Here is a 17,275-nt window from a genome sequence, read left to right on the forward strand (position 1 = left end):
AAAGAAAGAAAAAAGAAAGAGAGTGCAAGTGGACTGGAAAAGTGGATTTTTTTTGCATGCATGCAGAAGAGAACAGAGGATTTGTTTTATGGTTGGAAAACGGACAACGGCAAGGTGGAAAAAAACAACGAAAGGAGGACTACTTTCTCTCTACCTCCCTCCCTCGCTCCCTCCCCTCCCCCTCCCCCCCTCCTCACCTTTCTCTCTCTCTGATACAGAGGAAAAGTGGGCCTCTGGCTGTAAGCGATTACAGCTGTGAGGCAAATTAATGGATAATGGATAATGATATTTCTCTCCCCCTTTTTTCCTTTTAAAAAATGTTTTTTTTTCTCCTACCGATCAACACGGGAAAGAAAAAAGAGCCAGAGGGGGGAAAGAAAGAGTAAAAGAAAGATTGAGAGAAAGAGGTGGAGGACCAATATTGGGGAAAAGGAGAGTGAGGGGGGGGGGTTATGGTTTTTTCCTGTCTTCCCTCCTTTCCAGCTCTGCATGTGATTGAAAGAGAGAGAAAACAATGCGAGGGAAAAGGGCGAGGAGAAAGCGGAGCGAGACAAGAGATCAGCAGGCGCATTCGTTTTGTCCTTTAACTTGGAGTTGTGTGTGTGAGAGAGAGAGCGAGTGAGCGAGAGTGTGTGTGTGTATGTGTGTGTGCATTTTTCCCCTCACCAACCTGCTTTGGTCCTGCAGGTTTGGATAAAAAAGTAAGTAGAGGCTTGGGTGCAAGGAAATGCAAATGAGTGTGTCACTGTTTTGTGCAAGCAATACATGCATGTGTGTGTATGTGAGTGAGCGAGTGAGTGTGCGCGCGCACCCCCTCCCTCCCTTTGGTGAGGCAGCATACTGGTATGCTTCACTGGCACTGTGGCCCTGGCTGCAAGCACTGATTCTGTGGCTCGATACTCACCCTTTTATTTTACCTCTCTCTTTTTCTCACTCTCTCTCTATGTCTCTCACTCACTCGCTCACTATCTCTCTCTCACTTTCCCTTGCGTTCTACCTGTTCTATCTAACCTTTAAGTGTCACTTCCTTTCAGCGTTTCGTTTTCTGGGAAGAGGGATCGACTCTCTCGCGACTCTCCTCCCCAGACTGCTCACTCTCGCTGTGTGTGTGTGTGTGTGTGTGTGTGTGTGTGTGTGAGTGAATAGGAGCTAGAGAGTGCAGAGATAGAGGGAGAGAGAGTGTGCACATGGTTCATTCCGACTCGGTCCTACCACCCATCCTCATGCCTCTCTTTCTTGTCTCTGTCCGTCGCTCTCTCGCCGTTTATTTCGCCTGACTTCAAGCAGCGCACCGGAGGGACGGATCTCTTCCTCACGTAGCTTTTTTGTGAAAAAAACCCTTCTTCTTCTGAACATAACTGGAATCTTGTTGCCGTGCTGTAAGTTTAAATCTGAGCTTTCTCTTTCTCTCTCTGCCTCTTTTTCTTCCCCTCCCAAGCAGGAAGCGAGCTAGAAGAACAACAAGCAAGGGGGCATCTTGGATCTGAAGGGGAGGGTGAGTCGATACCGACGTGTACTCTCCCTCTCCACCTCCCTCTCCGCTCCCCATCTGTTTCCTAAGCTTTAGACCACCATGGTGGCATGAAGAAGCCGTAGAGCTTTGTTATCTGGCTCGTCTTTTCTCTGTGCTGCCTCTCCGGATGGATTCAGAGACCATGCTGAACAGGGATTTGCGCTAGTAATGATCGAGCATGCATTGAATGATTTTATTAACAGTGAAAGACATGACAGTCGGATGAGCATGCAAGTCATCGCGTCAGAGGGATTGTTTGACGCTGTGCAGTCCGAGCCTCAGATTTCGACTCAGTAACTGATGCATCCACACAGGGTTTTTGTCTCGTACGTCCGCAGCAATGATTTTGATTTTCCCTGAGATCTTTAGGCTTACTGTACAGCAGCAGGCTCTGTACCTGATGGCAGGAGGCATTTTTCAAAGTGCTGTATTATTCAGCTGAGGTGGGGGAGGGGGCAAGGGAGAAAGAGAGAGAGAGAGAGTTGGGGGGGGTGGCCAATGTTGTGTCTGGCTGAGGCTTGCACTTGTTGTATGTTCACAAATACATGGGTTGCATGGAGGTTGCAATGAGTTTGCTCAATTATTGCATGTCATTTAGGAGTGTGTGTTTGATGAGAAGCTGCATGTCTGTTAACAGGCAGAGCTCGCTCTGTACGCAGACGCTCAGACGCTCTGAGTCCTCATTTGACTTAAAGACAAGTTCAGTACATGGAAGCATTCTCGTTCAGGAACATGCAAGATTTCTTTTCTTTTAACGTCTTCGTAGCAAACAAAGACAGAGCCAGAATCCTGAATCCTGCGGGCTGAAAGCAGCTGTGTGAGGAGGTGGAGGAGTCCGTGTGAAGATGTATCTCTCGCCGTCCCTGAGACCCTAACTTGTGACGTTGTGCTTTCATGTCCACGGGTTAGGCTCTCGGGAGCTGAGAGGGATGCACGGCCAGCACTATCTCCAGCACGCTCCTGCCTCAAACAATGGCGATCAGAGGAGGAAGGCCATGGCGCAGTGAGCTAAGGCGTTCACCACACGCTCACCGTGTCACACTTTTCAGTTTGGCTCACACCCTGCTGTGTGTTGCATGTCACCTGGGCTTATCTGTTTTCTGTCTGCTGCACAGTGCACCATTGCATACGATGAAATGTGGATCAAGTAGCTACTGTAGGCGGACTGGTGTATACTGGTGAAACCTCTGGGGATGGGTGGATGGGGATGTAGTGACATGAATGCTGTTTTAAGGGTCACGTGACAAAGTTAAGGCAGGAGGAGCTGAGGCGTCTAAAAGGATGACTGGAAGCTGTCATCGTTTGTATTAATTTTGGCCATTGATATGAGGGCTATACTAATTATTTGCCTAAATTTAACAGTCTGTCAGTATTGGCAACCTTTAATGTGATGCTACTTGTTTGCTCACATATAAAGCACTTATTGTGGTCTCATGTTAATGTAGCGTTTTGATCTGATGCCACACAAGTAAGACACATAAATGTGTAGTTTTGATGTTACATGGTCTGAACATTCTCTGGTAAATACTGAGTACTTGCAGCTTTTAAGCTTCTAAGCTAATTATTTAGCAATCCAGTAGCATATCAATCAGCACAGGTACCTTTAAAAATGTGGAATGCTAATTGGATACCAATACTTGTTGGCATCCTGAGCCACTAGCTGACTAAAACCAATACGTGTTGCTGCTGGTGCTGGTAAAGAAATAGCTAAACAGCTTATTAGCATCAGTAGCTTATGAGAGATAATGCTAATGCTGCTGTGGTAGCATTAACCTTGTCATACACCAGTGGATACTGTTGAGTAACGAAGCATCTGTCAGCGTGATAGCTCTTTGTTTCTCCAGCAGGCCTGGCTGTCTCTGTGTGTGTGTGTGTGTGTGTGTGTGTACCTTTATGACTTGAGAGCAGCACAGAGTAATGTTGAGAGCGTGACCATGACAGCTCTGTACATTATGTGCTTGACCTCAGTGAACCCTCAGCGATGTTAAAGCTCACTCACTCATGCTAACGCAAATGTAAAGGTGGCCGTAAGAACACACTCACAGTGCAGCTAGTGATGTCCAGAGTCCACAATCTGCGCCGCCTTTTGCCGCTAGACGCCGACATCGCCGCCGTCCGTGATTCACATGTGAAGTGCTTCTGAATATGCAACTGTTGATTTGATTCTGATGTCTAGCTGCAACCAGAGTGGCGGCACACTTTGTCGTTGATAGTAACAAGAATCCCACTTGCTGACTTTGAATAACACTTCAGTTGGTCATAGTAGCAAAGTAGCACATGGACGGCTCTTCAGGGCACACGTCCATTTTCGTTTGAGCCATGAGGTTCCGACTGGTTGTTTAAAGGTTAGTTTACCGTGTCGTCCACACTTGCACCTTGCAGGAGGAGGCATCTCCTGAGATCCATTTGCAGCATATTTTTTAACAGCAGCTCTTTGGCAGCACGATTCATCGATCTTCGGCCCATCACATCGTAGTTAATATCTGGCTTTAATGGGGCGTAGCGTGAATATTGATGATAACTCATCTTCATGGACGCTTCCCTTCATCTAAATGCATCCTAAACCCCATGCACTTGTGGATCTCAGATTTTAGGAAGTGGAAATTGCGCTGGGTGCTACATTGATGCACGTGAAAAACTTGTTTTTTGGTTTGAAACAGGATGTTATCTTAGATATTACATACTAAGATTCGTATATGTTATTCGGAATTCAAAGACTGCATTTCGGCCCTTGTGTGCAACATATACTAAGGCTGACGTCTCAAATCATTGTGACCCTGAAGCTCCATTTATTTTGATCAATAAATGTCTCTTTTTGACATCATGAGCATGACTGTTTGCTTTTACTCTTGACCTTGAAAAGTATATTTATCATTTCCCCTTCTTCAGTGCCATTTCTTCAACTGACAACAGCTGGATATGATGTGCTGATGTGTTGGAAAAGATGCTTCATCCTGTTCCCCATTCCGTCCTGTTGTTAATGAACTAATATGGATTCTAACTTGAATCCCCTCTGCACTGCTAATCTGCTGCTTTAGCAATTCTCTTATATAACGCCTCCGTCAGCCCCGTGTGTCTCTTTTTCTACCATCTCTCTGCCTCAAAATCGTTTTTTATTTGTTCAGCTCGGTGAACAAACACTAACCTGGAGCAGTTAGTGTCTAGCCGGTAAGCTCGAAAGGGGCTGTAGGCTTGCTCTCCATTGTTCAGGCTGCGCCGCACACCGTCTGTACACTGTGTCCCCGTGGCTGAAGCAGACATAGAGGACAGACAGACAGACAGACAGACAGACAGACAGACATAGCAACTGGTGGGCATATACCCGCCTCGATAAGCTGCTTCATCGCCCCAATGTTGATTGAATTTTTTACAAAAGGGACATGGGCAGATCAGTGTTGTCTACTCCTGACATGATGACATGCAGATGATGCGGTTTGCATCAGGGAAGCCTGTGAGCTGAATTCTGATCTGATCGAACATTTCAGACAGATTTAATGAAAACGTGGGTAAAAATCTTTGATCTTATTCTTTGATTGAGGGATGACTCTTCAGGGAACCTTTTACCCAGCAGCTTCAGGTGTGTCAGTCAGTAAAACCTGTCAATGACACCTGCCTTACTGAGATCCTGTACCACTAAGTCTCCGAGATTTACAAGTCTTGATTTCAGTTTCAAGTTAAGTCTCCCACAGTGGTCTAAATGCAGCATCTGTGGCTCAAAATATCCGCTATTCCCGTATTGGTTGATTCTAAATGCCAGCTGGCTGATGTAATCCCTTTTAAGGTGGACCTTTGTTAAGGTGGACTGCGGGAGGTGCAGTGAACACCCAGTGGATGACTTAAATCTGGTCAAAAGGGAGTTTAGTGTGCAATACTTCAGGTGTGGAGAGTATGCTGGATGGGTTGCTGCAGGGTTACGCCCAAAGCGCCTCAGGAAAATGTTTGAGGAGTCAGTCCGATTTGGATCAAAATAAAAGACAAAATCAAAATTATTGATCAGAGAGATCGATCGGCACATTGAGAAAAAGCGGCGAACGAGGCAACAGTCGATTGGCAGTAAGCCTCGCCGTCTCTCTGTGGCAGCTGGGGTGGTTTCTCTCCATGTTGAGTTTACAGTCACCATTCTGCAGTTTTTTTCTGCCACTCCCTTTAACACACAGCCTCGACTCAGCTGCAGGCAGGAGGAGCACACTCATCAATAATCAGAGCTGGTCAGCGTGTGTGTGTGTGTGTGTGTGTGTGCCTCCTACAGTATCTATCAGCATGTCTGTAATGTTTGTGTGTGTGTGTGTGTGTTTAGCAGCTCTTCCCCACTGCAGAGGGGTTCACTACCCCTTCCTTCCAGTCTGTCGGTAAAACAAGATGGCGTCGCAGCTCCACGTGGGCCCTTCCGCGCTGGCTAATGCCCAGTACCTATGGCACTGGAAAGCCACAGAGGTCATTTTTGGAATTGTTGCAAACCTGTGGTGAATTTACTTGCCACATAGCTGAAATTGCTGAGGAGCTTCTCAGTGCTGTAGTTTGGCCGACTTTTAGAGATTTAGGAATTGGGGCAGATCCAGCTCTTTCATTGTTTTTCCTGTTGGTTTATTCACTCACTCGGCATATCAGCTGCCAAACTGTATGCTGTTTTGTCTGCAATCTGGGCGATTTTAAATGTGGTCGGGGTGGACGAGGACGTTTTCAGCATGATTTGTCTGTATGCGTGCGTGTGTGTGTGTGTGTGTGAGTGTGTGTCCTCCCTGACTCAGGCTAAGGCCAGTTTAAAGGAGCTTGGGGATTGTGCAGAGCCACATCACACCAGCAGATTAACCAGACTACACACTAACCTCATTAATCTGAGAAAGACTAATGACACCAACAACGTGTCAGCAGTCACACACACATAAACACACAAACACACACCTACAAACACATGCATTTAAAACTGTTCCCTTTGTCTCTACCTAATAGAAACCCAGGTACTGATGACCGGAGGCCGAGGCAGAGCCCGTCTCCTCTTCCTCAGTGTTGTCCTGCTCCAGGTCATGTTGGATTTAAAGACATGCTGGAAATCCCCCTATGAATCAACATTTAACACTTTGCTGCCACGTCAACCAAAAAGCTGCAAACGTTTTTGAAGGGAAAGAGCTTAAGCACACTGGCTGCGGTTAACATTTTGGATCATTTTCGGCCTCAGCAGCCTTGATACCAGGAAGCTGCGGAGATGCGATCAGCTATTGTGTGTCTGCACAGAGAGATTTGATTTGGGGGTTTCAAGTCGCTTTCTCTTTCTTTTTTCAACTGAGCTGGCAAGTTTTTGAAGGACTATATCTGTAATCTATTTGATGATGATGGGCACATCACGCAGCATCTGGATCAGGACAAGATATTATAACACCAACCATTCTCACACAATTTGAGACTTTGACTGTATCTGAGTTCTTTACGAAGATGTTAAAACACCTTGGACTTTTCACTGTTTTCTGACATTTTATAGACAAAATGATTAATGGAGAAAATAATCGGCAGATTAATCAATAATGGAAATAATTTGCGGTTGCAGCCCTACTTTGGTTAGCTTTAAATTTGACAATGTTTTGTAAATGGAACAAATGCAACACAAATAAGATACACTTTTAGATCCCACACAGGGACACTGAAGTGTCACAGCAGCAAAAGGAAGAACAGGAACAGATGCACAGTAACTTTAAGAATCTTTAAAAAACTAGATAACTACATATATTATGTGCATGTACTATATACTACTAAACACTGTACTGTACAATATTGCAATCTGAGACACAAGACACTTTACCCTCCACCAAATTCCATTCAATCAAGTGCAATTTTTGTATTGATTTTTTTATTATTGCAACATACTTCTTAAAGGACACTTTTCTCATCTGTTGTCATCCACTTGTGACATCATGACATAATGTCAGGGACGCTGAATCTTATGTATTGTCTGTATTAGTGAAAGCAAATTGTCACTTGCATATGCTATTTCTATTCCAATGTAAACCACAGATGTATGCTACTTATGTTATACTAACTTATAGAACAATAATTGATTCATTTTTCACATTTTTTGTTTTGTCACATAAAACACAATTTCCAGCTATTTGTGTGTGCTGACCAGAGCTCATTACCAGAGCTGAAGTGGACTGCAAATCTAACTATATGAAGGAATATATGAAATTAATCTATATGCTATAAATGTATAGTGTACAGTGTATAGTGATTTAAGTTAATGTTTTTATTCTACAATTGAATTCTATTTAGTATTGGCAGTTGTATGCTTTATGAGGATCATGACTGGATATTATATTTTAAAACAACATAACATATGATAATACCACTTTTTTCTCCTTGTAATAAATATAGCAATGATGAGAGAGCAGTACAGTAAGCCCAGTGTTCTCTTCAGAGGCCTGGTATTGAAATAGAGACGTCTTACAGTTGTGTCTAAATAAAGCCTTGAAGCTGTCATTTCACATGATTGTCAATTCTTTCAACTGCTTATTAATAGACGCTCTGAATGAGTTGTGGGATTTTTCTAAACAGGCATGTCATCTGGAACGTTTTGTATTTTATCTTTCGAGGTATTTTTATACCTTTTTAAAAGTCTTGAATCTGTTTCAGTAAGATTAACTCTTTGGCGTGATTTTTGTTTCTGCAGAGCTGCCAAGAGATATTACAGCATCCGCACCACAAAGACATCGGACAGTACATGAACCGAAATAAAGACATTAATAAAGACAGCTGACAAGCACGTTCTCAGAAGTCAGTGTGCTTGCAGTAATTAGTCTATATGATCTGAAATTGGATGTATGCACTTGATGTATGGTTATTTGTTAAATGTGTTACAATACCACAATAAAACGTCATTAATGAATGTTATTCATGGTAATTACACCTACATGGATACGGTAAATATTGAAATAGTAATGCAAATATTCATTTTATTTGAAGTATGCAGATATTCAGAAATGTGTCAGCTCATCCAACAATCAGCTTTTATTGCTTTTCATGTGTTCACAATCATTTCAACAGGAGGAAAAGAAATGCAAACTTCATTAGCACCACTGAGGTATGCTGCTATGTGTACTGTAAATACTGTATGTGTGGTATACAACAGCTGTTAAATAGCTTTGTCTTTCTCTCTCTTACAGTCTATTAGACCAGGTCAGGACATGTCGAGGAATGGTCCATTAACATGAGACGGATATGACAGCCACACTGAAGCAAGCTTCTACTGCCCATACACACACATACACACATTTCTGTGGTGTACAGGATATCTTGACCGGGACATACATAGGCTGTACTGATGTAAAAACACACACACATACTGACTTCTAGCTAAAGTTTTGTTTTGTTTTTTGTCAATGTGGCTCCACTGCTGAGATACTAAGATGCTTTTCCAGAGTAATTTAATTGTCTTTACTTTGTAATACAATTTTTTTTTGACGCTAATAAAATATTTATTATAAATGTCCTCTTTTTGTATTATTTCAAGAACTGCACCAAGGTTCTATGCTAACATTTTATCATTCATAGCATATTAAGTATGCTAGTATTTTATATGCTAGGCATAACTAAGTGTTAGTATTTAGTATTAAAGCTAGGGGAGGTAACGTTGAAGAACCTAGCAAGAGACAGCTAGATTTTGAAAGTATCCAGCCGAAAAAATCCCCCCCCCCCTCCCTTCAGGCCTCCCTCCCAAGCCACTCCCCCAAAACACATTTTCCTGCGGGACAAGTGCAAGGGCAGAGTGAGCGCTGGTAGGCAGGCAGGTAGGTAGACGGGCAGGTAGGCCAGCCAATCATTTCATTCGGGCCAAATGAAATGATTGGCTGGGCTTATTCCAGGCCTGCCACAGCCACAGATACAGGACTTTATTTTTCCAGAGCATTTGATTTATTGATTGTTGTCGGGATGTTAAGAGAATTTCAGTGTCAAAATGCTTTTGAAATACATTACCCACCCTAGCTTTAAGTAACACTTATTCCCTATGCTAAGTGACTTCACGGTTTATGCTAACACCTCAGTATATATTAACGATAGAATGTGCCATGCTTACACTTTAGTATACACTATTGTATGTGAATGTAAACTCGATACTAACAGTTAAGCATACACTGTGCTAAATGATATTAATGGTAGCACTTTAGCATGCTCTGTGCTAAGTGATGGTTGGCTTCATGCTAGCATTTTAGTACACTGTATGTTAAGTGATTGTAGGCATCATGTTAACAATAAAAATAATAATAATGCTATGTGATAGTATATTACAAGCTAACATTTCAGTATACACCATTTTGAGAAATATTGCCTCATGCTAACATATTAGCGTACACATTATTGAGTGGTAGAAGGCTAACCCTTTATAACATACATTATACTTTACGATACGACATTCCAAGCCAATATTTACATTTAGCTACACTATTCTGAGTAAAATGGCTCCATGCTAACACTTTAGTAGGCGTTAAGCTAAGACTCTCATCATGTTAACATTATGACACTCCACCCTCACATGTTCTACAATACTGCAGACTATCAATCCATGGCATTCATTCCAGAAGTGTCAACATTTTGTGGTGTCCGTTTAACCCTTAACCTGTCTCCTCTATCTCAGTGATTCACCACGTTTCCAAGAATTACTTTCAAAACCCCAAGAGTACTTGCCTGGACTTGTTATAGCTTTTGGTTTTACATTGGATAGAGTGATAATGACAGGAATATGGGCACATACTGTAGGGCTGATACAGCGAGAGGATTAGTAACTGCAACAAAGTGAGATTTTGTAACTGTGAAAAAACAACACAGTCACGTCCCTTCTTCAGAACATGTCTTATTGTTGTGCTGCATTATAGACAATTAGGGCTACTGCAAAAGAAGAAACTGACAGCTCTTTTGTTTTAGTTTCTTTAAGATAGATTTTTCAGCATATTATGGAAATTCATTCTTATAGAAAGAAGCCATACAGTGCAAATAACTGATGCTCATTGTATGTTTTTGATCAACTGAAAGGTTCTCTCATATTATTACACTAAATGGATCCTGTTATACACTTTGTTTAGATGAGATTTTCATACCAAACTGTACCATATTTCCCAAGTAAGTCTCACACTGAGACTAATATTTTTTTTTCTGTTTTAGGCTTATTAGATTTAGACAAAATAGTACAAAATCTTTGAGTCCTACAGGCAGCTGAATGAGATCCAGACACGTCTCTACATTTGTAAAAAGAAACAATGTGGTAATTTTGTCATTTTAGACATATACAAATTCTTTAATTATTGACTCAAATAATCAAATTATATTTACATCAAAATGTAATTTGTAATACGTGTAGAACCTTGTGTTAAAATAAAATTGTAAAATGTAAATACCAAATGTGTCATGTGTTGTTATGTGTTTTATGAAATTATTTTTAGTTTTTAAATAAAGAAAGCATAAGAAATAGATAATGATGTATTTCTACTACTGTATTTTCTTTCTTTATACATAAAAATATATTTAAACCCCTTATTTATGAACCAATAATAATTTATTATGTTAAAATATTAACATGGAGAATCAGAATCAATGAACAATCATACATTTTGGTTTCTATTTGCTGACAATTACCAGGTGAGTTTATTAATGGGTCAGACCATTTATCATGGTATAAACTGAAATCATATGCACAGAATATTCGGACTGTTTGTCACTGTGTTTCAACACTTTGATTTCCCATCGATCTCATCTCAACATGACTGTATTAACAGTAATCTTGTGAGTTGCCTCAGTGTGTGGTCGCCATGGAGCCCTCTGGTCATAGAAAACAAACAGCACAGTGGAACTCGATCCTTATTTACAGTTGTCAATAGGATTTTTTTAAATTAGTTGCAATCACACATTTTAAGGATGTCTAACTGTGAGTATTTTCCATTTGTGTCAAATATGGGAGTTTCGAGGCTCAATTTCAAGAGGTTTCACATCAAAAACAATTTAAAGAAGAATGATCAAATACAGATTAACAGCTCGTCAAATGCATTTCTGATGGTTATGACTATTATTCATTTGACCAAGATAATTAGGATAATTGCAAGATACAATTTCTGTACAAAAAGCTGTCCACATGATCAGATCTGTAAGAATGTCAACCATAATTGTTGCAATAAAGATGTAGAGGCACAGCGAGTATACTGACAGCACAAAGCCGAATGTCTATCTCATTTGACATGATTTTTTCACTCATTCGCTGTCTCTCGCTCTCTCTATCCCTCCATCTCTTGCTCGCTCTGCCTGTAAATCCATGCTGAGATTTGACTCACACACACTGGAGCTCTCTGCAGCCGAAAGTAGGCCAAAAGCCATCTGAGGACAGGGCTCAGAGAGAGAAAGAGGGAGAGACAGAGCAGAGCAAGGCAGGGAGGTATAGACAAGCGGGTGAGGAAAAACGCCATGAAGAAGGACATGGTTTTATATCAGTTGCACCTTTAAATCCTATTCATCATTTCATTTGAGGGTCTTTTTTTAACTCATCTTTGAGGTTACACAACACATTTAAAGGTCTTTGTTGTGAATAGGCTGCGATCGACATGGTTTTTAGGGCTGATAATGAGATATTTTTGAGTTGATACTGATATTTTTATCTTTAATTATGACATTTCGATACACAGCCACATTTAGACAATGATTTGAAACTCAGAAGCACAGAAAGCAATATTGATGAAATTCCTTGAGGTGGTTTAGGTCTGTTGAACGAAAATGGAAAGATCTTTCTGGTCAAAGACAACAAACATGAATATAAAGAATATACTTGCATATTTGTGTGAAATTGGATCAAATAACTTGGCTAACTACAAGAGCTGTGTGTAGGGAAACAACCCCATTAAAGTCATGGTTTACAACATTAAACGTAGGGAAGAGCAGGATATTTCTTACTTCTGATTCTGTTGTTCAAATGTCAAAATGGGCAAAATAGTTTTAGTTGCTGCGGTAAACAGCCAATAAGAGATGAGCGTTAAACTTCAAAATGTCCGAACCCAGCCGACACTCTTTATTGTGGTAGTAAAAACTCCATTTTTTTAAGACAACTTCTTTACAAAACAGTACTTTTTTTTCTTTATTACATTTTTGTGCCATTATTTCAAATATTAAAAAAACAACTCTTGCTGTATTATTTCTAAACAACAGACTGCTGTAAGCCTGAATGCAAATGAATAAACTCATCTTTGTGCCTGTTTCTAGTGGCTTCACATAAAAAAACATTTATTACAGTTATTTTCTTATTATTCATACTTGGCTACATTTCTTGGTCTCACCGTCACAGCCCCTCAGGGCTACATTCGGAAAATGTTCTTACAAATCTTAGCTCCAGGGTATATTATTAATCAGAAAAGAATCTGTCCTCATGTCTTTGTTGACAGCAGTCGTGTCTGTCTAACTGTCTTCAGGTCGGCACACTTTTCTTTACATATTTGACCTCCACAACATGGCAGTTTCAGAAATTTATACAGATACAAGTTCTTTGATTATGGATTGATTATTATATGATGGACTTTTCCCCTTTTCATTATATTTTGGTCAATATTTATAAGCCAATATGTATAGAATTTTATGTTCAAATTAAATTGTAAAATGGGAAGGCTGAAATGTACACGCTCAAAGGACGTTGTTTCCTTAAGGCTTCACATACAAAAACTATAAACTTCATTTGTTGCTTTGATTTGCTTCTTTTAAATGCTTCACATTACTTTGTCTCACCGCATCACACCCTCAAGGCTACGTTCTCTAACTTTTCTTTATATCTGTTACCTCCACAGCATATTTGTCAGCAAAGAATTTGTGTTCACAGCGTTTCTGTCTCAAAGCATGCTCATCCCACAGATAGCAGAGCTCACTAAGTTAACTGAAGGTCCCAACATTGTCTAATCTTCTGAACACAAAGCTACTGATCCTTCAAGTTCATACATGCAGTACCTTATATGGGAATATTAAAAGGCATGCATTTGATACTTAAAGTTTGGCTTGACTAAATGATATAAACTAATGATCACAGCAAAGACTGATTCATTTTGTTAGTCTTTTAACAATCTAAGAGACATGTTCAGTCACCTGATTTTCTTAAAATGTTCAGCGATTCAATGATTACTGAGGCTTGTTTTCCTTGTTCACAAATGTTTTCCCACATTAATTAGAATGTATTACTAAAGAGGTAAGATACGTGATTAGAAACAGTTCATAATTTAGTGATGGATATCAAAGAAACGGAGGTATCCAGTGGATGCTTAGGTTTGATTTCCAGCTCATAGAAGTATTCATTTTACCTAAGTTCAAGTTTACATTCTTAAATTCTTAATTATGCCCTAAACCTCTAGTTTGAACTAAATTGTATGATTGTATAACATCAGACAGAGTTGCTTCACTTGCATACATTTCAGGTTTAGGTCAAGCTTTTTATTTCCTGAGGAAAGAGAAAATGGCCAGTTTGTACCAATTGTCACATCATTCCTGGATTAACATAATCTTTAGAATTATTGGTTATTATTATGGTATTATGGACTTGTCTATGAGCTCATTCTCATTTCACTAAATGAAATACTGGGTGGTAATCACTGTCATTTTAGCACGGCTCAGCTACTGTCTGCACTTATAGTATACCTTATAGTATGCAAAGTCCTACCATCTAAATATATTATTCAGTATATTCACATTTTATTATTTTTATGCAATAATCTATTACTGTTTCCCCACTCATAAATATATATTTTTGAAACTGTTTATCCTAAAACATTCATTCACCTATTTAGCATTACCTAAATGTGTTTATGGAGAAACCTAATGCCACCAGATTACATTTTTGTAATCATATTAATATACATAATATACAAAACATTCATCTTCTTTGTATCTATATCCATCTGCAAAATATTCATTGCCAACACTTTTACAATATGTTTTCATACTGAATCCATCATATATGCAAACTGCTCAAGGACAGTTTATCCTCCAATATCCAGTCATGACTACTAAAGCTTGATTAAGGTATTCATGATTATGTTCAGGCATTTCAGAGCACTTTGTACTTGGTATGGTAACTATGGTTGAGGTTAGGAAACTAAACTGCTATGTTAAGGTTAAACAAAGATTCTGTTCATGGTTAAATATTGAATATTAAACACTGAAGTATTCTGAATTGAACAAAAGACATGTCCTTGGTACTCCAATGTCAAAAGCAAGCCCTTACTTTTATATTATAGGAATAATGTCACACTGCTTCCTGTGTGCAACTGACAAAAAAATATATTTTTTGTATGAATGACCTTAAAGACAAATTAGGATTGTGGAAAGGTGAAACACTTCTGAATAGCAACGTTCAGATTTTAATGGGCACATTATGAGTGGTGGCAATAAGCTTAACACCAAATATGTAATTATTAAACTGCCAAACTGCGCTAAAATGTCAAAAGTGTAATTTGTATTGTTTAATTATTAAGTGGTTTGTACAGCAGTTGTATTTAATAGTATGAGAGTAAAATTGAAAACGCTAAACATGTTGCATTTTATTTATTCAACCATGTAATTTTGTGTGTTTCCATTAAACCCTCCATGTATTTATTTATTAATTTAAGCAAAAGATGAAATGAAATCGACACACATACAGTATATTCACTCATCTAGAGAAGAATTGTATACTGAAAGAATATTGAATACATGTTTTGCCTTTTTCATATGATCCGTTGCATCTGTTCTGTCAGTCTCAGCGTTGTGGTTGGTGGCCAGCAATGACAGAAATCTCACAAACATGTTTGCTATCACACACACACATCTGGGCCTGGCCTGGCACTTTGTTACGGCAACGTCATCTAAAGCCAGTTTTAGGGTGAGATTTGAAGTGTTACCATTACAAAAATAGTGCTCCCTTCACCGCACCATGAGCTCTGTGGACTAACATAATTGTTTTGACATGTAATTAATATCATAATCATAATAAATTCATTTGTTTTAAAATTGCACAGATTTTTTCAAACACGCCTGGGACTGACCTGGGCCAATTCTCTCATTCATGGCTCAGTCCTGGCAAATTATTCTATCATATCATTAGGGTGCGTTTTGTCATGTTGATAATGCACCACCTTACAGTTACATAACTGTAAGAGTATGTTTTAACATGTAATTAATATCACAATTTTGCATTTCATTTGTATTAAAAATATACATATTTTTCAAACAGCAGCGCCACTTCTGGCATTAGCAACTCCGTTTCGGCAATGTCATCGGTCATATCAGACCAGTTTTAATGTCTGGTCACACCAGCATTTAAAACAGTGAAATGAATTCATTTCAGTGGAATTGCCTCAACACGGCCGCCATATTGGTCCGGGGAAACCACGCCTCCTACTGCATTTATGTCTATCAAGGTATGTTCACAATTAAAATCATCATAACTCGCTGAATTTTCAACCGATTTTCAAGCTATTTGGTTTGTTACAAATGCCAGACATGTATTTATGAAACAGGATACTTGGTGCTAATAGGCCTATTACTATAATATAATATTAAAGATGAACTTACCCAACTTAATTAGTTTTTAAGTATATTATTTTTTCTTACTGCATTGTAAAATGGCTGCCATGATATAATTTTGTGTATAATTTGTAAATAAATAAAGACTTAATTAATAAAAAAGACCCAATTACAACAAACACTAAAGTTAAAAGATTAAGTATATTTCTGGCAGGCTTCACAATTCAGTTTTTATTTACATTTATTGTGAAATATTAATATTTTGCCCATTTATATTTTAAGTCACACATTATTTACAAAGATTATATATTCAGCGTATCAATAGTGTCGTGCAGAGCTGCAGTGTAACAGTTAGGTACTTTTGTAGCTACAATTCAGGCACATAAGTTACTGTATGTCACGTTAGCGCCATGAAACACTTTAAAGTAGATAATTTAGGACTATTTAACACAATAATACATAGAACAACTTTTTAGTATCAGGACAGTCACTTAACATTATGTTAGCTTAAAAGAAGGATTACTTATTGTTATATATCAAATTCAACACAATCGTAACAGTAAAATATTGTAAAATAACTTCTCATCTGTGAAATATTAGTCACTGTTGCTTGGTTTTGGCATATCTTTCATTAGAACATCCAACAGTAGCACAAAAGTCTGACATTTTCTACTCTTTGAACTGACTGGAACACCGCTGCAATATGGCGGAGGCAGAGACTATATATATCTGATGATATGTCAATGTTTTTCACAACTTCTTTCTGCTGTCCCCATATGGCCAAAACCTCCTCAGTCAGAATATAAACTGCTTCACAAAAGACACATGGTTTACACACAGTTTTCAGACAAGAGTTGATGGTACAAATGCATCTTTTGTATACACTGTATGAGCTTCAGTCCTGAAAACAAATGCCAGCTCTTGTTACGGCTAGCGCCTGCACGTTCCCGGCTGGCTAGCATGTTAGCAGTTAGCTTGCCAGCTACAGTCGTTCACCAACTTACCCTGCGAGTAGTCCCTACATCACCATACTTCTAGAAACACATATTTTACAAAGACGTGCCACTTCCTTGTGTGACCGGACCTTTAAGGTGTTTTGTCTTGTTGTATCAATACCATTACAAAAATAACACCCCCACCATTACGGCCTAATATAATTGTAGGGACATGATGTTTTGAACTAACTAACTGTATTTTTTAATCAAACATATTTTTTCAATTTTTTTTTCAAAATTTCAAAAGTTACTCATGTTAAATTTC

The 17,275-nt window shown here is 39.1% G+C and overlaps 1 long non-coding RNA gene across 1 annotated transcript in view; it reads left to right on the forward strand.

Annotated features, from left to right (window-relative positions):
• The window catches only part of LOC122878986, a 108,400-nt gene extending 98,400 nt beyond the window's left edge, over nucleotides 1–10,000 (forward strand). Inside the window, exons 4-6 of the long non-coding RNA XR_006378602.1 lie at nucleotides 1,439–1,495; nucleotides 2,423–8,582; nucleotides 8,665–10,000. This is a non-coding gene — a long non-coding RNA (uncharacterized LOC122878986). The remainder of the gene's footprint in view (nucleotides 1–1,438; nucleotides 1,496–2,422; nucleotides 8,583–8,664) is intronic.
• Nucleotides 10,001–17,275: the final 7,275 nt, after the last annotated feature.

The sequence above is a fragment of the Siniperca chuatsi genome, linkage group LG7, assembly GCF_020085105.1.
Source record: "Siniperca chuatsi isolate FFG_IHB_CAS linkage group LG7, ASM2008510v1, whole genome shotgun sequence".
NCBI lineage: Eukaryota > Metazoa > Chordata > Actinopteri > Centrarchiformes > Sinipercidae > Siniperca > Siniperca chuatsi.